Below are 22,974 nucleotides of genomic sequence, written 5' to 3' on the forward strand. Positions count from 1 at the left end.
AGGATTTTTTATAGAGATTTTTTCCTATTGGAAAAAGTTGATGCCCAGTTTCTGAGAATTTTTTCCTTAAAAAAAATTGATCTTCAGCATCTGAGGATTGTTTCTATTGAAACAAATTGGAATGGTTCTAAGGATTTTTATAGAGCATTTTTTCTATAAAAAAATAACTTCGACTTGTGAAGATTTTTTCTATAGAAAAAATGTGTCTCAGGATTTTTTCTATAGAAAAAAACGTTGGTCATCAGTTTCTGAAGATTTTTCTCTAAAATTGGTCTTCAGCTTCTGACAATTTTTTTGGTCCTCAACTTTTTCCGGTAGAAAAAATTGTTCGTCAGTTACTGAGGACCTTTTTCTATATACAAAAGTTTGATCTTCAGGCTTTTATACTCTCCTCCATAGTATGGAGGGTATTTTATATTTGTTTTCCCTTTGAAACGCATAGAAATAATCATCTGTGACCTAATAAAGTTTATATATTCTTGATTAGGAAAAAATTCCTCATCGATTTAGCCATGAACTACACGTAATTTGACATTCGAGATTCCCTCAAAAAACGAAACGTTTCTCAAAAACTGTCAACATAGGTCCAATCTTTGATATAGGCCCCAGGTATTTGAGATATCCGTGCTCGAGAAACTTCTCCCCCTGAAATTGTAGACAGAAAAGGAAACTATATATTCCATTGAAGTTCAGAATATTTTATGGCGGAAGGTATAAATAGTCCGGACCGGCCGAACAATTTAACAATTTATATTTATTTTAATTTGGATGTTTTCCATGTTAAAAAATTCATGTTTTTTGGGATTTGGTCTATGAAACAAATATTTTTTTAAAATTATAGCTAACATTTCTAAACGTTTCAAGAGATTTTTATTCGTCTAGAAGCCTTCAAATAAAGGATTTATTTCGGTTTTCGTTCACTCAATCGCCCATTGTCGTACCTTTGCGAACATTATTGAAAGGCCTCAGACAATGATCGAGAATAAAATCCACATACCCTGTATGTCCCAATATTAGTACAAACGCTCCCAAAACTCTTTATTTTGTAACTGGCATACACACAAAAACTGGTATAGTTCTTCAAATCAGTGACTTGGGATCTCTGTAAGAAGCTTAGACAATCAAATGCATATGCAAATTTGTCCATACAGTTATGGTATATATAACAAGATTTGTTTAGCAGACAATTTAACCAAATATACCAGGACTGTCCTAATAAATATGATGGAATGATTATGGAGATTACATGCCACACTCACAGCCTGCCCCAAAATTTACATAAATTGTCCCAAAAACCCCTTAGGTAAAGAGCAGCTCTTTATTTTTTAACTCTCATACACACATATCCTGTTATATTTCTTCAAATCAATGGGATTTTAGCTCAATGAGAAGCTGAGAGAATCGAATGCTCATGAAATGGCTTTTCAGCGTGTTATGTTAGCTCCTTTACTCTCCTTGACTTGTTTTGCTCCACTGACATTGACTAGTATCTCCTTCACTTGGGAGAGTGTCAGAGATAACTATAACAGCAAATATACCAGGACTACCTCAATAGATGTGGTCTTTCCACAACTAAGGGTTACTCAAACGTATATGTAAAGCAATAACGCAAAACATAAATGACAAGAGAATACATGAGGTTTGTTGTCACGAGAAATCACAGTGATGAGTACGCATGTCCTATATTTCTCCAATACTCTCAGTAGTGCTTATAAAGTACCGGGAGATGGTACAAAATAGTGTTTTCTATGCTCTCTTCAGTGTGTGTGTGTTTGCAAATGTGCAATGCATTCTAACACGCCAAGAAAAAAAATAACAAAACAGCGCCCCCATGCGTAGGACGCAATGTTTCTTAGTATTGAAATGAACGTGGGACATGGTTCACTTGTGAACTTGCGAAACGGATATGAAAGTGAAAGGATTATAACATTATAAAGTGGAAAATTAAACACAAAAAATAATCGTAGAAATGAGGCGTGTTTTATTGAATTAAAACTGCATGAACAAATAAAAGTGGGAATTTTAAAAGTAAAAAAAAAAAAACAGAACTAAAAAGTGACATACAATTTTTAAGAAAAATAACGCTAATAAAAATGCATAACATTTATTGAAACGGTTTTCAAAAGTTATTGGATGCGAGGCCAATGAAAAATTCATTAGCTTTGTACCTGGCCAAGTGCCTTCTGTTTCACTTTAATATCCGGTCACAACAACCATCACTACAGTGCCGTAGAAATCTATAACGAAATGTGTGTAAGAAGAAATAACGTTCTAATGAAGAAGTCAAGCCATAGCCATAAAGGATAATAACACCAAAAGTTGGATACACAGACGTAGCCTTAAAGAAAGCAGGATATTAAAGAAGGTAGGTAAAGTAAATATTGAAAACATAAAAAAAATGTGTCGTTTTAATATCCAAGAGTATGCAACAGCGTAAAGAGTTGTGAATCTTAGAGAAAAACGAGTAAGAAGGTATCAGTCAACTGTGCTGAGGGAGATACAACAAAACAAACATAATAATTATGCCCTATATAAAATATATCGATTTTACAGTGTTTCATTTAACTTGCTTGGTGTCCGTTTAGATCAAATCTAGTAACTCATTTTTAACAGTGGCAGTTGACCACTCGAACTGAAACGTTGCACACTTTTCAGATTTTTATAGCAATGGATAACATACATGGGTCCATTTTTTTCTTTAGCGCCCATATGGCGGTTCAGGTGTTTTGAGGATTTTGTCTTCATTTTTTGTCCAAATTGGCCGGTACAAGTTCCATCAGGGGCAAGTCCATACTTCCTGAGAAAAAAGCATGAAAGGTGCAAGAAAACCCCTATGATACAGTTCACAGTAGATCCACTTGTATGGAGAAAGTGGCCAAAAACATTTATAGTTTAAAAATTAAGCCAATGCGACGGTTACAGCTTTGTGCTGCTGCGAAAAGTGTTTTAAGAAACCACAAGCGTAACATTCTCCCCCTTTCTCCTCTGGAGGGGGATACAGTAAGAATTATTTTATGCTGTTAATACAAAATGACATCAACAAAGATCCAGATTATCTTATGATGCAAAAATAGGCTTGGGGAAACAAAGCCAATCTCCAAAACAACATAAAATCCACCCAATTTAGAGGATTAAAAAATCAACCGTTTTGTCTGAAAATTGGTAAAATTTTTAATGTAGATCTTATAGCGTTCTTCCTGGAAGGCACGTAGCGCCAACGTAATACCAATTTTGAAGAAGATTTCTTCATCTTGCCACTGATACCAATTATGTTAATGTACGTGGTCAGATAACAGAGTTATACGCTAATATTTCCATAGAAACCCTATTCTAGGGCAGCTTTAGTCCGCAACCCACCATTTATAGTCTGGCACTAGATGGCAGCTGATTTTAATACTGAATAATCTTAAACCGATGACCTACTTTGGAAAATTATTCCCGAGGTGGACACTGGTGGGCAGGTACATCCCCCACAAATGTTCAAAAATGTTCGAAAAAAATTGTGCGCACAATAACTCTTGAAGGGAGTGATCGATTTGGTCCATACTTTACACATCCAAATATATCTACCAGATGCAGATCAGGTTCGAATATGGACTTTATTTGTCCACTCCTTCGGGTACCTATCACACAAAATTTCGGATAACTTCACTTTAAGACTTGCTTCCGAATCGCTTTTACTTTTGTTGAAGCAACTTGCGTTGGCTGCCTCAATTACGACGGTAAAACTTTTTTAGGGGCAAGTCTAGTTTGAAAATGGGCAATACCGGTCCACAGCTTCCGGTACTTCCCGCAATATTATAGAAAATTTTACTAAAATGGTCAACCAATTTGGTCCAAACTTTAGATATCCTAGCATTTTGTCCAAATTTACTTAAATCGGTTACTCCTTTCAAAAGATATCGTACGCACAAATTTTCCGAACATTTTCGAACTTTTGTGGGGGAGGTACCGGAAGGAGTGGACCGATATAATCCATCTTTGAACTTGAACTAAATTTGGACAAAATATTACGAAAGCCATATTTTGGACCGAATCGGCAGATCCGTTCGAGAGTTATCTTGCGCTCCAACCACTACACACGGTGTCATAGGGTTTTTTGTAACTTTCAGGCTATTTTCTCAGGAAGTATGGACTTGCCCCTAATGAAACTTACAGCGTCGTATAGAGGACAGCGAATACAACTTGCGTAAACAAAAATCAAAGCGATTAGAGACCAGGGCCTAAACTGAACTTTTCCGAAATTTTGTGTGGGAGGTACCCGAAGGAGTGGACCGATTGAGTCCATATTGGAACCTCATCTAAGTTTGGTAGAAATTACACGATGTGTAAAATATGGACCAAATCGGTTATTCCCTACAAGAGTTATCGTGCGCACAAGTTTTGCGACAATTTTTGAACATTTGTGGGGGAGGTACCTGAAGGAGTGGACCTATATGGCCCATCTTCGAACTTAAATCGAATCTGGACAAAATATTTCTATACCCAAAATTTAAACCGAATCGATTGATCCGTTCGAGAGTTATCGTGCGCACCAGCCAGCCAGACAGACAGACAGACGGATGGACATTGCTAGATCTACTCAAAATTGTCTGAAACGGATATCGTACAAACATACTTGGGGTCTAAAACCATTATTTCGATGAGGCACATTTTTGGTCGTATCAAAGTGTAAATACCCTCTTTAGCCTATGACCTACTTTGGAAAATTATTCCCGAGGTGGACACTGGTGGGCAGGTACATCCCCCACAAATGTTCAAAAATGTTCGAAAAAAATTGTGCGCACAATAACTCTTGAAGGGAGTGATCGATTTGGTCCATACTTTACACATCCAAATATATCTACCAGATGCAGATCAGGTTCGAATATGGACTTTATTTGTCCACTCCTTCGGGTACCTATCACACAAAATTTCGGATAACTTCACTTTAAGACTTGCTTCCGAATCGCTTTTACTTTTGTTGAAGCAACTTGCGTTGGCTGCCTCAATTACGACGGTAAAACTTTTTTAGGGGCAAGTCTAGTTTGAAAATGGGCAATACCGGTCCACAGCTTCCGGTACTTCCCGCAATATTATAGAAAATTTTACTAAAATGGTCAACCAATTTGGTCCAAACTTTAGATATCCTAGCATTTTGTCCAAATTTACTTAAATCGGTTACTCCTTTCAAAAGATATCGTACGCACAAATTTTCCGAACATTTTCGAACTTTTGTGGGGGAGGTACCGGAAGGAGTGGACCGATATAATCCATCTTTGAACTTGAACTAAATTTGGACAAAATATTACGAAAGCCAAATTTTGGACCGAATCGGCAGATCCGTTCGAGAGTTATCTTGCGCTCCAACCACTACACACGGTGTCATAGGGTTTTTTGTAACTTTCAGGCTATTTTCTCAGGAAGTATGGACTTGCCCCTAATGAAACTTACAGCGTCGTATAGAGGACAGCGAATACAACTTGCGTAAACAAAAATCAAAGCGATTAGAGACCAGGGCCTAAACTGAACTTTTCCGAAATTTTGTGTGGGAGGTACCCGAAGGAGTGGACCGATTGAGTCCATATTGGAACCTCATCTAAGTTTGGTAGAAATTACACGATGTGTAAAATATGGACCAAATCGGTTATTCCCTACAAGAGTTATCGTGCGCACAAGTTTTGCGACAATTTTTGAACATTTGTGGGGGAGGTACCTGAAGGAGTGGACCTATATGGCCCATCTTCGAACTTAAATCGAATCTGGACAAAATATTTCTATACCCAAAATTTAAACCGAATCGATTGATCCGTTCGAGAGTTATCGTGCGCACCAGCCAGCCAGACAGACAGACGGACAGACAGACAGACGGATGGACATTGCTAGATCTACTCAAAATTGTCTGAAACGGATATCGTACAAACATACTTGGGGTCTAAAACCATTATTTCGATGAGGCACATTTTTGGTCGTATCAAAGTGTAAATACCCTCTTTAGCCTAAAGGCTGAGGGTATAAAAAACATTTTAAGTTAAACGGTTTTATGTTAAATATACATTGCAATGTTTAAGATAAATGTACTAAAAACCAAAAAATACAGTCGTAGGAATTATAAACATATGCATAGACTAGACTAAAATAAAACCGTGGGGCACGTCAATTGTCTACAAATTATTGACTTAATGTGCGATAGAAGAATCGCTTAATTCGTCGTTAGGCAGTTGGTCCGCAGGAAATTACTTACTATTTTCTTGCTCATGGAAATTCCAATAGTTATACACTCCATGTAAATAAAAGAGACGTTTCAACCAGTTTATCGCTGGAAATTCACACTTCTGGCTGGCGAGGAATCATTTCACTGCTCGTAGTTTGTCTTTAATCGACAAAGAACTACTCGCTCACCACTATGAAACCCTAAAACTCGCTTATAATTGAGCTTGTTAGCTTGTTTCCACATTCTAGCCCTACTTATCACACGTCCATCGTTGTCGGTTGAACAACTGCCTAATTATATGTAGTGTAACATTACAAAACAAACATTTTAATCAACGATTGTAGACAACTGACGTGCCCCACGGTTTTATTTTAGTCTAGTCTATGCATATGTTTATAATTCCCACGACTGTATCTATTTTATTATTTTTTGGTTTTTAGTACATTTATCTTAAACATTGCAATGTATATTTAACATAAAACCGTTTAACTTAAAATGTTTTTTACCTGTCCGTTCGATAACTCTCGAACGGATCAATCGATTCGGTTCAAATTTTGGGTATCGAAATATTTTGTCCAGATTCGATTTAAGTTCGAAGATGGGCCATATAGGTCCACTCCTTCAGGTACCTCGCCCACAAATGTTCAAAAATTGTCGCAAAACTTGTGCGCACGATAACTCTTGTAGGGAATAACTGATTTGGTCCATACTTTGCACATCGTGTAATTTCTACCAAAATTGGATGAGGTTCCAATATGGACTCAATCGGTCCACTCCTTCGGGTACCTCCCACACAAAATTTCGGAAAAGTTCAGTTTAGGACCTGGTCTCGAATCGCTTTGATTTTTGTTTACGCAAGTTGTATTCGCTGTCCTCTATACGACGCTGTAAGTTTCATTAGGGGCAAGTCCATACTTCCTGAGGAAATAGCCTGAAAGTTACAAAAAGCCCTATGACACCGTGTGTAATGGTTGGAGCGCAAGATAACCCTCGACCGGATCCGCCGATTCGGTCCAAAATTTGGCTTTCGTAATATTTTGTCCAAACTTAGTTCAAGTTCAAAGATGGATTATATCGGTCCACTCCTTCCGGTACCTCCCCCACAACAGTTCGAAGATGTTCGGAAAATTTGTGCGTACGATAACTCTTGAAGGAAGTTACCGATTTGGTGATTACTTTGCACATTATGAAATTTCTACCAGACTTAGATGAGGTTCCAATATGGAATCAATCGGTAAACTCCTTCGAGTACCTCCCACACAAAATTTCGGAAAAGTTCAGTTTAGGACCTGCTCACGAAAAGCCTTGGTTTTTGTTGTAACATCTTGTATTCACTGTCCCCTATACGAAGGTACAAGTTTCCTCAGGGGCAAGTCCATACTTCCTGAAAAAATAGTCTGAAAGTTGAAAAACAAACCATAAGCCATATCTGTCCTATCCTTAAGGTACCTACCCCACAAAAGTTCAAAAATGTTCGGAAAAATTGGGCCACGATAACTCTTGATGGGAGTGACCGATTTGGTCCATACTTTACACATTCTCATAATATCTACCAGATATAGATCAGGTTCGAATATGGACTATATTTGTCTACTCCATCCCGTACCTCCCACACTAAATTTTTGATAAGTTCACTTTAAGACCTGCTATTGAATCACTTTGATTTTTGTTGAAGCAACCTCAATTACGATGGTAAAAGTTGTTTCAGGAGCAAGTCCATACTTCTTGAGAAAACAGCCCGAAGGGTGTAAAAACCCCCTATGGCACCCCCATGGTCAATGTCGGTCCATTCCTTTAAGTACCTTTTCCGCACAATTTTTGAACTATAATTCTAATCAACATTTTTGTCGGTTTATACGACCAAAATTTTGAAACTCCCTGAATACATAAGTTTTTTTTGTGAAAAAAGTGTTTCAATTTGCACAGGCTGAGGGTATATCTCTGTCGGCAGAGCCGACTGATACTTTTTTACTTGTTTTTAGTTTTTATTTCGCATTCTGTTTAATTCATTTAGTGCTTCATTATTGCAAGGTTTCTTGCCCGTTAGTTTGTTGAAGTCCAACTCCTCTATACGTAGTCCCTGCAAAGATCTTACTCTACTAAGAGCCACGTAGGCTTGACCTTCTTCAATCAGTTTCGCACCTAAATATACGACTGCGTGATCCACAGTACTGGCCTGCATTTTATGTATTGTAGAAGCCCATGATAGTATTAAAGGCAACACACATCTGTGTGTATCGCTCCCGTTGTTTTGTTAACCTGGCTTCATATTCTTCAGGCGTTTCTGACGCTATCATCTGTGTGTATCGCTCACGTTGCTTTGTTAACCTGACTTCATATTATTCAGGCGTTTTTGACGCCGTCATTTGTGTATATCGCTTACGTTGCTTTTTTAACCTGGCCTCATATTGCTCAGGTGTTTTTGACGGTAATTGTTCCCGTCGTTTCTGTAATCGACTATTTCTATCACCTTGACTTTCTTTAGCTCGTTTTGCTTTATACTTTTCTTTCGCTTTTTGAAGCCTTCGTTTACGTTGTGTTGCAGTTTCTGTTTTATTTGTGTTTGTATTTATTTATTTTTTACCATTTTGTTCCCACGAGTAATGGACATTTAAACGGTCGACCCCCCAAAGGTCCAATAAAGGGGCAAGGCTATGTACAACAAGATGCGCCTGAGTCTTGAGGGGAAAACGCTAACGACATATCATTTTTATCCACCCTAATGCCATACAGTTCTCGGCGCGTTTTAACCTTTCACCTTAACTTGGGTAGTGTACCGCTAACGACGTATCATTTTTAGCCACCCTAACGCCACACAGTCCTCAACACGATAAAAAATCTTGACTTGAGTGGTGGATTCAGGCTGGATTATTCAGATACCTAAATTACAGATTCAATTTCTAAATTTAAATCTTATTTATACGCCATTTAGTGGCTGTGCCCATCTTAAATATTGAGGTTGTATAGTGCACTGTATTCTTCTTGTCAAGCCCTTTTATTTGATACCCATATTGGTGTGATTGATAAAAAATTGTTATCAGCCATTTGGTAGCGGCGGCCATCTTAGATTTCAATTTTGCATAGTAAATTGTATTCTACTTGTAGAGACCTTTCATTTGTTGATGGGATTGATAAAACCTAAGTTATCCGCCATTTTGTAGAGCCGCCATCTTGGATTTTAATTTTATATAGTACATTGCATTCTACTGGTTGAGCACTTTCATTTGATACCCATATTGATGGGGTTGATAAAACCTACGTTATCCGCCATTTTGTAGCGGCCGCCATCTTGGATTTGAATTTATAATAATAATGAATAAACATAATTGTATTGTCACCAAAATCCAAAGCGACAAATTATTTTCTAGTTTTAAGTGCATTTATAAAAAAACACTGAAACTTAATTTTTATACCCTCCACCATAGGATGGGGGGTATATTAAGTTTGTCACTACGTTTGTAACTACTCGAAATAATCATTGTATACCCCACAAAGTATATATATTCTTCATCAGCGTGCAATTCTACATCGATATAGCCATGTCCGTCCGTCTGTCCGTCTGTGGAAATTACTCTAGCGTCCGAACAGATTGACGTAGGTTGATAAAATTTTAGGAAAATATATTATATGTACGTAGTACTTTTGGTTATAATTTGGTACTTTGTGTCTCCACAGGCCAAAAAACATTCCTACCAAAGTTGGGTTATATAGGTCCACGTTTTGGTATAGCCCCCATATAAGGACCCATATAAAGTACCCATATAAAGTACCCATATAAAGTACGTGTATTAGACCCATTTGACCAAAGAATTGGTTGTAACTTCGTATTTTGTGTTTCCAGAGGCTAAGAAACATGTCTACCATAAAATGTGTTGATATAGCCCCCATAATACGATATCTCCCGATTTTCGATATTTTGAAGGTTTTAGCCTCATTATCACACCGAGATGGCTGAAATTTGGTATTTAGTCTTCTTTAGGCGTATAAAACCTTCCCCCAGAAATTTGTAGTTATAGGTCCACGCCATCATATAGCCCCCATAGAACGGTACCTTCCGAATTTCGGTATTTTGAAGGTTGTGGCCACATTAATCCACCGAAATGGCTGAAATTTTTGGTGGAGGGTATAAAAAGTTCGGCACGACCGAACATAACGCTTTTCTAACTTGTTTTAATTATTTTTTATTGAATCAAGTATTTTCTTTAAAATCTGTAGGTACCGTAATGTGGGGCTATACCAAATCACTGACTTATACCAAACATTTTTAGTAACCAAACATCTTCATAAAGGACTCGAAATATTAAATTACTTTTAGAGTTATCTTGCACAATAGCCATTAGTATGTGATGGCAGGATTTTGCAACTTTTGGGACATTGTCTCGGGAAGTATTGACGTACTCCATACAAATATTGTCCCTTTGTAAATGAAGCCGCTAGAACAACATACTGAAGAATAAAATCGATGCGGGAGTAGATCTTAAACTTCACTTTTTCCTAGGGAGGAGGGTTCGTTGTGCCCGAAAAAAATAAGCTGTGCGTGAACGTAGACCTACCGTGAGGATATACCGTGAGGTAGAGACAAACTTGGACATTTCTTCCAGCAACTAACATATGATATTGCATGAATACCTGGCCGCAGAAACGGGGTTTCTAGTTAGATCCAGCACAATTTGAAAAGTTGTTGTTCATGGAAGAAGCACTTCGAAGCAAATGGTCCCCTGTTTCTTTTGCAAAACTGACCATGTGCAGACTATACGGCTTGGGCAAGAAGGACGGTTAATTCTGAGTAGTGCACTACAATTTGTTTGCCTAATGTCTCCGGAGAAATTCAAAAAATTAACATGAGAAAACGAATCATTGTGCACCATGACAATGCCAGCTCTTAAACATCGATTCAAAGCAGCGCCTTTGTGACCGGACAAAACGTGGTATTTATGGGTCATCCGCCGTACAGCCATGGCTTGGCACCGAATGACTTCATTTGATTTCCGAACATCAAGAGAAAAAAAGAAGTGGTCAACGATTTTCGTCGCAGAAGATGCTGTTGAAGCATCCAAACCCATATTTTGGAGGTGTCTCAATGAAGTCACTGTAAACAACACAACACATGATCGTTTGTCAAACTGTCCTGCGTAAGTTTAGGCTAAAAAGTATCAAACCTTTCAAAACAAATAAAAATGTCAAATGGCGTCTGGCAAACAGTACGTGTTGCCTAGGCCGCAAATTTTTCTAGTTATTTCCGTATATATATATACATGTTGCATCAACAATTAAAATTTGTAGTTCTTTACAAACAATCCAAAACAATAAATAAACCAATTTATTTGATGTAATTTGAATAAAGGAAGAGGTCACGAGTTGGTTTGCAAGTTTAGTTTTCGTAATTTGTCGGAATATGTGCCCAGAAATTAATATGTCGAACAAAAATTAAATATGGATTATTTTCCCACAAAAGTTATGATCAATTTCACACGCTAAATAATATCCGATCATTATCCAAAATTATTAGCGTCTTAGTGGACCAAAACTCTTACCTTGTGCAAAATGTTGTTAGCACTGAATTATAACTGCTAGACGTCGCAGTGATTATGGTTACACTAATTTCTTACTTACCTACTTAGCTGGCCCATTGCAGAACATTTGTTCCGTAGACCGAACTAAGAAAAGATTTTCAATTCTCTCTGTTTTTCGATTTGCTTTTTGGAATACCGCGCCTTTTCATTTCTTCATCCACTTGTATGCTCCATCGAAGCTTAGGCCTCCCGATTCTGCGTGCACAAAAAAGGACCCCTTTTATGACTCGCAAGTGATCTTAATTCAAATATTTCCAAAACTGTAGAAATGTTGGAAGCTTGCAACCCTATTTTAGTTTCTTTGTTTTTTGGCAAAATTGATACCGATATTTTCTTGGTATGTTATGTAAATAGAATACAGTGAAATTTAGCATAGAACATTTTTGTCTTTGACGGGATTCTTCTAAAATGATGCTTTGTATGACAATTTTGCCAAAACTCACATGAAGTACTCCATTAACCCTAAAATGTGTTTATAATTTTGCATATTTCTGGAGCTAAGGTAAGGTATAGAGTTTTGGTGTTTTCTAGGACCCATAGTAAAAATTGATGGCGAACAAATTTGTAGAATATTTTGATCCGATAAGATCACATTTTATAGGAGAAGGGACCAATAAGACCCCTTAAATGACCGCCTGAGGGTTAAATAATATCAAAAATATAATCAGCGGCCGGAAAAACATAAGAACCAAAGGTCAGGTCAAAATCTATTCATTTTTATAGTTTTGGCCAGGTTTTTCAGAAAATCGAACACTGTGCAGTGCCGAGGTAGACGAAGTCTTTAACTACCTCAAAATTATAGGTACCAACTTCCACAGTTGGTCCGAGCTCTATGAACGATTTGCGCGTCGACACCAACAATTTGGTCTTTTCGCCGTTTACCGCCAGAGCCACTTTAGCAGATTCTCCTCCGACCTTCATAAAGGTATCAGTTACTTCCTATGATGTCTATGTCATCAGCATAAGCCATTTCTTTTGACATTTGCATCTCGTATTACCTTTTCCAGCAAAATGTTGAATAAGTCACACGAAAGGCTGTCTCCTTGTCTAAAACCTCTTTTGGTACTGAACTGTTCGGAGAGGTTCTTTCCAATTTTAACTGAGGACCTAGTATCAGTTAAAGTCATCTTACAAAGCCGAATGAGGTTTGCGGGGATACCAAATTCAGACAATGCATGGAATACCTTTGATCGGAGGGGACTGTCGAATGCTGCTTTATAATCGACAAAAAGGTGATATGTGTCGATCTGCATCTCTTGGGTCTTCTCCAGCATTTGCCGCAGGATAAATATCTGGTCAATGGTGGACTTGCCAGGTCTAAAGCCACATTGGTATGGTCCAATTATTTCGTTGACCATTGGCTTAAGTCGTTCGCACAATATCCCTGACACTATCTTTTAGGCAATAGGGAGAAGACTTATGCCCCTATAGTTGGAACATAAAATCTTATCTCCTTTCTTATGGACGAAACACAGGATGCTCAGGTTCCAATCGCCGGGTACGCGTTCTTCCTGCCAGATGGTACTAACTAGTTGATGCATACACCTTATCAGCGAGTCGCCTCCGGTTTTAAACAGCTCGGCTGGTAAGGCATCGGCTCCGGTTCCTGCTTTATTATTCTTCAGCCGATTGATTGCTGTTTTTACCTCATCTTGGCCGGGTGGTATACATTCTATACCATCTTTTGGAATTGGATCTGTAGTATCATCGTCTTCGCTACTATTGGATACCAGCAGATTCGAGAAATGTTCCTTCCATATCCTGAGCACGCTATCTATATCTGTTACCAGATTACCTTGCTGGTCTCTACAGGAGGATGTGCCTGTACCAAAGCCATCTGTTTGATGTTTCACTCTATGGTAGAAGTTTCGAACTTCATTCTGGCTCCTGTACATCTCGATTTTTTCACACTCCCGCTTTTCCATTTCTCTCTTTTTCTTGTGGGAAAAGACGTTTCTCTTCTCTCCTTTTCTCACGATATCTCTCTCGTGCGCTACGCGCTGCTACTGATTGTAAAGTAGCTCTAAATGCCGCATTTTTCTCTTCGGTAGCAGCACGACACTCCTGGTCATACCATGAATTCCTTTGTGAATATTTTGCGGCTGTTTGCATGGAGTGGGCAATATTTTGCCATTGTGTTGTTATGTTATCGGGACAAGGAGTGCTCTCATTAAGCAATTGGGCTAGTTGAGTGGAATATGCTGTGTCTATCTGCTGTGTTTGCAGCCTACCGATATCCAACTTCCGCGTTGTGTCTGTTCGTGCTTTATTTGCAACGTTTAGACGGATACGTACCTTTGCTACAACAAGTTAGTGGTCCGAATCAATGTTTGCGCCTCGGAACGATCGTATATCTAACACGCGCGATGAATGTCTCGATGAATGTCTTCCAACACGATCCATCCTATTTCCTGTATGGCAGTAATATCGGCCTTGTAATTTTCAAGTACGTCTGCCAATGCGAAGGCTGCGCTTTCTCTATAAAGAGTGCGAACATTCCAGGTGCAGATTCGCAGATCATAACTTACATGGGCGAAGTAAGTATTTCAGGAATAAAGACATAAGATATATATTAAAAATGTTACCAATGTTTACACAAAAGTTTTGGTCCGTTTAACCTGCTAAATATCATCGGATCATCAATCATCATCACAATTAAAATAAATTTATATTTTATTTGTTCAATGCAGTTACGCTTTGGAAATCTCTTGGGATACAAAACAAAATAAGTTATAATGCTTATTTCTGTTTCGTTATTATTTGTAATTTACTTTTCTTTTTTACATTACCCGTCAAATTTATGTTTGTGAAACCTTCCTTTAATTTTCTTTTTATAAGAAAAAACATCTTATGTAAAGTTAAACACAATTTATAACTTATTTTCTGTGTTATTCTTATATTTTACTCTATTTTCTTGCTTTTCGTTTATCACGCAAAATCTAATTTGTGGAAAATGTTTGTAATAATCTTTTTATTTAATGTGCTACAATATAAAACCCTTACATTATGGTTAAAATGGAATTTTTATTTTGTGATGCAATTTGCGATACAATTTACATTTTGCAATTTTATATTCACATATTTTTGGGTGCGTGTGTGTTTGTGTGTAGCCCGTTGTTCACATTATCATTTCATTTTCGGATTTTGTGTTTTGCTGTATTTCCTTTCATAAAAAAATGTATTTTCTTTTGCTGCTGTTTTTGTTATTACTATCTTTAGTTTCTTGTTTGGTTCTATCCGTTGTGTTTTTGAAAAAACATTCGCATTATTTTACTATTAGTTTTGTTCTTAGATAGAGAGGGGTTGATGCTATCCACAACCATTCATTTGGTAATATATGTCGTTATTAAATATTAAAACTTCATTATCCTGTACAGGGAAATAAATTTCAAATGCATATCATGTTTATACAAGGAGTGCCTTAAATACATTAAGGTCATACGAGATCACAAACAAGTTGATATTGATTTTTTTCTCAAATGAGATATCAGCAAAAATGTCTAAAATCGTCTTTTCCATTTCAAAAAAATCAAAAAAAAATTTTGATACTACATCTATGATTTTTGGTACATAGATTAAGAAAAAAATCGTCATTCCAAATCTGTTTTCGTTACCAACTTTGATTGTTGCGCGCAAAAGATATGACCGTTTTAATTATGCTAATTAGAAAAAATTCTAAAAAAATCGCGGCTTAATATAGTAAGCTGTTATATCCAATTGTCGTTAACTGAATTCGCAGCCTTTGAGAATATGCAAAAAAAAATTCAAAAAGTTTCAATGGATTCGCGAAAAATTAAATTTATTAAATAATTTCACGTATTTACAAACATATTTTTGAAACAATAGCGCTTATACTTACAAAAAAATATATAAAAAAATTATAGCAGCATCCAGACATTGTGAGGAATAAAATGAAACCTAAGTCGTGAAGTTTGGAGCTATAGTATTCGTGTTATTTGCAAAAATACAATGAAAATGTGACGAAAAAAATAAAAATTATGTTATTCTAATTTTTTTTATGGTTTTATAGGAAATGTTGAAGAAAAAATGATTGAGTTCTTCGTCATTTTCGTCCAAATTTCACGCAATAATGAAGATATTCCGTTGCAACAACTTTTTCACTTATAGTTTTCCTATGGGCGAATATTTTTAGAAGATTATTTTAAATCACAAGGAATTCCAATTGTGGCATAACATTAAAGTAATGTTATATTGAATATTACAACATTTGAAACGCATATAAACCGCGTAATAGTGAAAATGACATGATGCGCATCCGATTTTCCAAAACAGCGAATCAATCCCTCTTATTTGATATACACTTTGTGAAATTCCATTTGAAGACCACGATGTAGCATCAGTTGCATGTTAGGGTGCAAAAAACAGTAAAATGCCCATAATTTCCACGAAGTACATTTGCATTTTATGCGCATCCGATTTCAATGATCACCATTAAAAAATACATCATCCTATGTCATTTCAATGCTATCCATCAAGAACCGTGGATGTAGCATCGCACTCAGTTTTTAGAAAAAATCTATTATATCTCCGGATTCGCGAACGTTTTTCAATATCTGTTATCGCACATTTTAAATATGCGTTTCGCTCTATATATCTAAGTAGGAAATACACATCTAAAACGCGTCTAAATGCGCGATATTTTAAAAAATATTTTTTGCATATTTTCGAAATTTGAGGGGTATCATATCCGCCGATCTAGTGGATGGATTTAGACGCGCAAAGGCTTGTTAGATTCAGAATGTAAAAAAACTAAATTCACGCGGGTTTCCACTGAAATCGAAAGGCATTTGTAAGTTTCGAATCCAAAAAACTGGTTTTTTAAAAAAAAAAATACGCACAAAAATTTCGACTTTAAGCTGAGATTGTTGTGAACCTTTGAAGGCTACACGCCCTAGTTATACATCAAAAAATGCGTAATCGCGAGTACTACAATCTCATAATCAGTTTTTAAACGAGTACAGTTGCGCGTTCCGATTAGAGCAAAAATTCAAAAAACCCAATTTTTCAGTCTTCAAAATGTCAGCATCCGTTTGAGATTGATGCGGTGGTTATATTAAAAAATCATACATTAGAAACTTCCTCTCTGAAGTGTATTCTTTAACTTCTTCTTTGAACATTATACTCTACATTGTATTGTACAGCCACTAATTGAAAACTGACTTAAATAAACTCGTTTCCTTCAACGATTTTTTTCTATTTTTTTACATTAATATGACCACAGCTTCCGCTCAAATTATAATTTTAAGAAATCCATCGGTGAATCGTGCTAAAACAGTTTATTTTACCTAAATGCGTTCAAAAGTTATGGTATATTACAACAATTCGCGAGATACAATACCCCATACCTCAGTTTCAACAGAAGTAAATTTTCTACAAAAAGGCCGATATATATTTAAATCTGGTTAAGGTTGGCTTCAAAGATTGCTTTAGAAAGGAACATGTCTCAATAGCTGTTATAGCTTAGCGAGCTATTATGTAATCTTGTTTATTGCCTCAGGAAGAATTTAATAAGAAGTATGTTAAGAAAAAAACGCAAGGAACGCTCCAATTCCTTGATATGAGTCCCAGCTTTAGATTTTTTAAATATCTTATCTTGGTCCCTCTTTCATCTCAAGTGGACACTGACCTCCCCGTGGTGTCACCTGGGGAACAGCCTTTAACACCCATTAATGGTAGTGAGCTAACATGTGCCGCGGGTTCACCCATAAGAGCCACGTTTGGTCGTCGGGTTAGTAACCCTCCCCTAGAAAAAACAGCATACTATGAAAAAACGAAAGAAAAGAAAAACAAACCCATCTAAAGTTGACGAACCCCGCAAACATTTTAAACACCATGATCTGCGAATCTGCACCTGGAATGTTCGCACTCTTTATAGAGAAGGTGCAGTTTACTCGCTGGCAGATGTACTTGAAAAGTACAAGGCCGATATTACTGCCATACATGAAATACGATGGATTGGGAAAGGCGTCACAACACACATAAAGGTGACGCACTTTATTATAGCTGCCATGACACAAAGCATGAGTTTGGTTGCGGATTTGTAGTTAGTCGGAGACTAAAGCATCTGGTATCCAGCTTCATCCCAGTGACTAAAAGGCTGCAATTCGAATAAAAGCTAAATTCTTCAACATCAGCTTTATTTGCGCTCATGCTCCCACTGGAGAAAAGGACGAACAGACCAAAGCTATATTTTACGAGCGCTTAGAAGAAGCATATGACATATGAAATTAAAATTATTCTAGACGATTTTAATGCCAAAATTGGAAAGGAGAATATCTTTGGCCCAACAGTCAGGAAATACAGTCTCCACAGTGAAACATCTGACAATGGTATGAGGCTGATAGACTTTGCAGCTGCAAAAAACATGGTAGTTAGCAGTACCAGATTTAATCATCTCGATATTCATAAGGGCACCTGGCTGTCTCCAGATCAAAGAACAAGTAATCCAATTGATCACGTTGTGATAGATGGAAGACATGCATCAAGCGTGTTGGATGTACGATCGCTCCGAGGTGCAAGCATTGATTCGGACAACTACCTTGTTGCAGCAAAGGTACGTACCCGTCTAAACGTTGCAAATAAAGCACGAACAGACACTACACGAATGTTGGACATCGATAGGCTACAAACACAACAGATAACCACAGCATATTCCACTTAACTAGCCCAATTGCTTAATGAGAGCACTCCTTGTTCCGATAACATAACAACACAATAGCAAAATATTGCCCACTCCATGCAAACAGCCGCAAAATCCATACTTGGATACCAGAGACCTCCACAAAGGAATTCATGGTATGACCAGGAGTGTCGTGCTGCTACCGAAGAGAAAAATGCGGCATATAGAGCTACTTTACAATCAGTAGCAACGCGTAGCGCACGAGAGAGATATGGGGAGAAAAGGAGAGAAAAGAAACGTCTTTTCCGCAAGAAAAAGAGAGAAATGGAGATGTACAGGAGCCAGAATGAAGTCCGAAAAGTCTACCAAAGAATGAAAACACATCCTCCTGTAGAGACCAGCAAGATAACCTGGTAACAGAAGCAGATATCGTGCTCAGGATATGGAAGGGACATTTCTCCAATCTGCTGGTATCCAATAGTAGCGAAGACGATGATACCACAGATCCAATCCGAGAAGATAGAATGTATACCGCCCGGCCAAGATGAGGTAAAAACAGCAATCAATCGGTTGAAAGCCGCAGTAGCCGATGGCTTACCAGCCAAGCTGTTTAAAACCGGAGGCGACGCGCTAATAAGGTGTATGCATCAGCTAGTTAGCACCATTTATTTAAAAAGCGCTCCGACATTTTTTTTGTTTTTTGATTTTTCTCAGTATGCGCAAGAACTTCCCAGGTGTACAGATGTACAACTATTTTCTGAATGTCCTTCGTTTTGATTGGCCTAACTTTTGATTAGTGTTGCATGAAATTTAATTTGGAATCAAACTTTCCATGTCATTCAATGTATGGAAAATATTTTAAGGGATTTTGGTTGGACACATGTAAGGTATGGACGGAAAACAGGAAAAAGCAGATATATTTGTTGAATTAGAAAATAGAAAATAATATGAACATTTGAATTTCAATTTGTATGTGGATTTGTGAAAAAAATCATTGAGCAGTGATTTCATTTGTTAAGGGGGGAAATTCCGATTTAATTTTCAGTAATTTATTTTTAAAGATTTTGATTTGCAATTCCGGTGAAAAGCGTATAATTTTCTCCCCCAACAAAGCAATGGTGTCACTTGTCTCTTAATCCACCAAATAACATTACAAAAATAACGTTAATGAACCTGTACCAAAAAATTTCCCCCTCCCTCTCTCTTCATAAAGCATTCCCCAAAATATGCTAATTAAAAACAATTGTAAAATAAATGCAGAGCAGCCACAGACCAACCATAAAGTCAAATGACCAACGAAAAAATGTATTACTACTGCTTGTTGTTGCTTATATAATTGTCGGGATTTGTTTCATAAAAAAACTCAACAATCCTCATCGAAATACTTTATGCCCCCGGAGCTATACAGAACACGAGTAGCAGTGAAATAAACAAAATCTCTGCAATTTAAATATCATTCATAAGAAAAAAATCCACAAAAATGCCATGCAAATAAACAAAAACCAGGCAAAAAGTAACAAATGATAACAACCAGGAATAGACAAATAGTCAACAATATACCAAAATATTTAAATAGAAAACATGTAAATGGAAATTTTCGAGCACAATTTATTATAATATCTAGCTGGGAGAGAAACATAGGTGGCGTTGGTGCCTGCCTGACAAAGGCCGTGGGCAACGGAAGTTATGGACTATATTTAGCCAAGGTCCACTTGTGTAGATAAAATGGCCTTTTGTTTTAATGTTAAATGATGGAGTAGATGAAAAAGAAGACTAAGAGGTGTTGAAATGTTTCCTCTTTAACGCCGCAGACAAAAACAATGGCAGTGGTGTGGCACGAATTATGGAAATTTAAAATGTGAACAGGAGAAATTGAAAAAAAAAAAATAGCAACCATTTTTTCATAGAAGTAACAAAGACGACGAAATTCTAAGGAAAGAAGCTACGAAAGGCCAGAATATCTTACTTACTTACTTAGCTGGCCCATTACAGAACATATGTTGCATAGACCGAACTAAGAAAAGACCTCCAATTCTCTCTGTTTAGTGCTTCGGTTTTTGGAATACCTCGCCTTGTCATCTCTTCATCCACTTGTTTGTGCCTTCTATTCTTTGGCCTGCCAATTCTGCGTGCACCGCCATGTGGCTCGAATTTTTAGCGGGTTCATCATCGCTCATTCTTATTTTGTGGCCTAACCAACGCAATCGCTGCATCTCGATAAGTTTGTCTATATTGATGTCGTTGTATAGCAGATACAGCTCGTGGTTCATACCACCTCGATATTCATCGTCAACGCAGATTGGTCCGTAGATCTTTCGAAGAATTTTTCTGTCAAACACGCCAAACACTACCATAACTGCTTGCGCAAGTACCCAGGCTTCGGAACCATACATCAGCACGGGTAGTATCAGTGTTTTATAAAGCGTTATTTTTGTTTGAGGAGATGTGGCTTTGTTTTTAAATTGCTTACTTAGACCATAGTAGCATCTGTTGGCCAATACAATTCTTCTTCTTATTTCACAATTGATGTTGTTTGTTGTGTTTATGGCAGTGCCGAGGTAGACGAAGTCTTTAACTACCTCAAAATTATAGGAACCAACGTCAACCGACGATCTCTATGGACGCATTGCGCGTCGACACCCGCCGTTTACCGCCAGACCCACTATAGCAGATTCTCCTTCGACTTTCATATAGGTATCAGTTACTTCTTTTTCTAATCGTCCCACGATGTCTATATCATCAGCATAAGCAAGAAACATGTGGCTATTGGTGTAGATTGTGCCACTTTTTTTGACGTTTGCCTCTTGTATAACCTTTCTCAGCAGGATGCTGGAGAGATCACACGAAAGGCTGTCTCCTTGTCTGAAACCTCTTTTGGTACCAAACTCTTCGGAGAGGTTCTTTCCTATTTTAACTGAGGACCTCGTGTCAGTTAAAGTCATTTTACAAAGCCGGATGAGCTTTGCGGGGATACCAAATTCAGACATGGCTTGGAACGCAGCGGGCTGTGGAAGGCTGCTTTATAATCGAAAAAAAGGTGGTAGGTGTAGATCTGCATCTCTTAGGTCTTCTACAGGATTTGCCGCAGGGTAAATATCTGGTCAATGGTGGACTTGCCAGGTCTAAAGCCGCATTGGTATGGTCCAATTATCTCGTTGACCATTGGCTTTAGTCGTTCGAACAATATCCCTGACACGATCTTGTAGGCAATAGGGAGTAGTCTTATGCCCCTATATTTATATGCCCCTATATATTGTGGACTGGGCACAGGATACTCAGGTTCCAATCGTCGGGTACTCGTTCTTCCTGGCAGATGGTTCTAACTAGCTGATGAATACACCTTATCAGCGTGTCGCCTCCGGTTTTGAACAGCTCGGCTGGTAAGCCATCGTCTCCTGCTGCCTTATTATTCTTTAGCCGATTTATTGCTGTTTTTACCTCATCTTGGCTGGGCAGTATACATTCAATACCATCTTCAGGGATTGGGTCTGTGGTGTCTTCGTCGTCTTCGCTGGATACCAACAGGTTTGAAGAATGCTCTTTCCATATCCTGAGCACACTATCTGTATCAGTCACCAAATTACCTTGCTGGCCTCTACAGGAGGACGTGCCTGTACCAAAGCCATCAGTTCGATGCTGCACTTCACTCTTTGGTAGAATTTTTCGGACTTCATTCTGGCTCCTGTACATCTCGATTTTTTTACACTCCCGCTTTTCCATCTCTCTCTTTTTCCTGTGGAAAAGACGTTTCTCTTCTCTCCTTTTCTCACGATACCTTTCTCATGCGCTACGCGTTGCTACGGATTGTAAAGTAGCCCTATATGCCGCAATTTTTCTCTTCGGTAGCAGCACGACACTCCTGGTCATACCATGAATTCCTTTGTGGAGGTCTCTGGAATCCAAGTATGGATTTTGCGACTGTTTGCATGGAGTGGGCAATATGTTGCCATTGTGTTGTTATGTTATCGGGACAAGGAGTGCTCGCGTTAAGCAATTGGGCTAGTTGAGTGGAATATGCTGTGGCTATCTGTTGTGTTTGCAGCCTATCGATGTCCAACTTCCGCGTTGTGTCTGTTCGTGCTTTATTTGCAACGTTTAGACGGGTACGTACCTTTGCTGCAACAAGGTAGTGGTCCGAATCAATGTTTGCGCCTCGGAACGATCGTACATCCAACACGCTGGATGAATGTCTTCCATCTATGACAACGTGATCAATTTGATTTCTTGTTTTCTGATCTGGAAGCAGCCAGGTGCCCTTATGGATGTCGAGATGTTTAAATCTGGTGCTGCTAACTACCATGTTTTTTGCCGCTGCGAAGTCTATCAGCCTCATGCCATTGTCACATGTTTCATTGTGGAGACTGAATTTTCCGACTGTTGGGCCAAAGATATTTTCCTTTCCAATTTTGGCATTAAAATCGCCTAGAATAATTTTAACGTCATGGGCAGGACAACGGTCATATGTTTCTTCTAAGCGCTCAAAAAATATATCTTTGGTCTGTTCGTCCGTGTCTTCAGTGGGAGCATGAGCGCAAATAAAGCTGATGTTGAAGAATTTTGCTTTTATT

General features: G+C 37.9%; 1 long non-coding RNA gene across 1 annotated transcript in view; it reads left to right on the plus strand.

The window, feature by feature from the left end:
* The first annotated feature begins 2,305 nt into the window (after positions 1–2,305).
* LOC141399746 (uncharacterized) overlaps positions 2,306–22,974 on the plus strand; it is a 156,155-nt gene continuing 135,486 nt past the window's right edge. The window contains exon 1 of the long non-coding RNA XR_012411928.1: positions 2,306–2,365. This is a non-coding gene — a long non-coding RNA (uncharacterized lncRNA). The remainder of the gene's footprint in view (positions 2,366–22,974) is intronic.

This window comes from Musca autumnalis, unplaced genomic scaffold, assembly GCF_047663935.1.
Source record: "Musca autumnalis isolate F117 unplaced genomic scaffold, ASM4766393v1 scaffold_3, whole genome shotgun sequence".
In the NCBI taxonomy this organism is placed as follows: Eukaryota; Metazoa; Arthropoda; class Insecta; order Diptera; family Muscidae; genus Musca; species Musca autumnalis.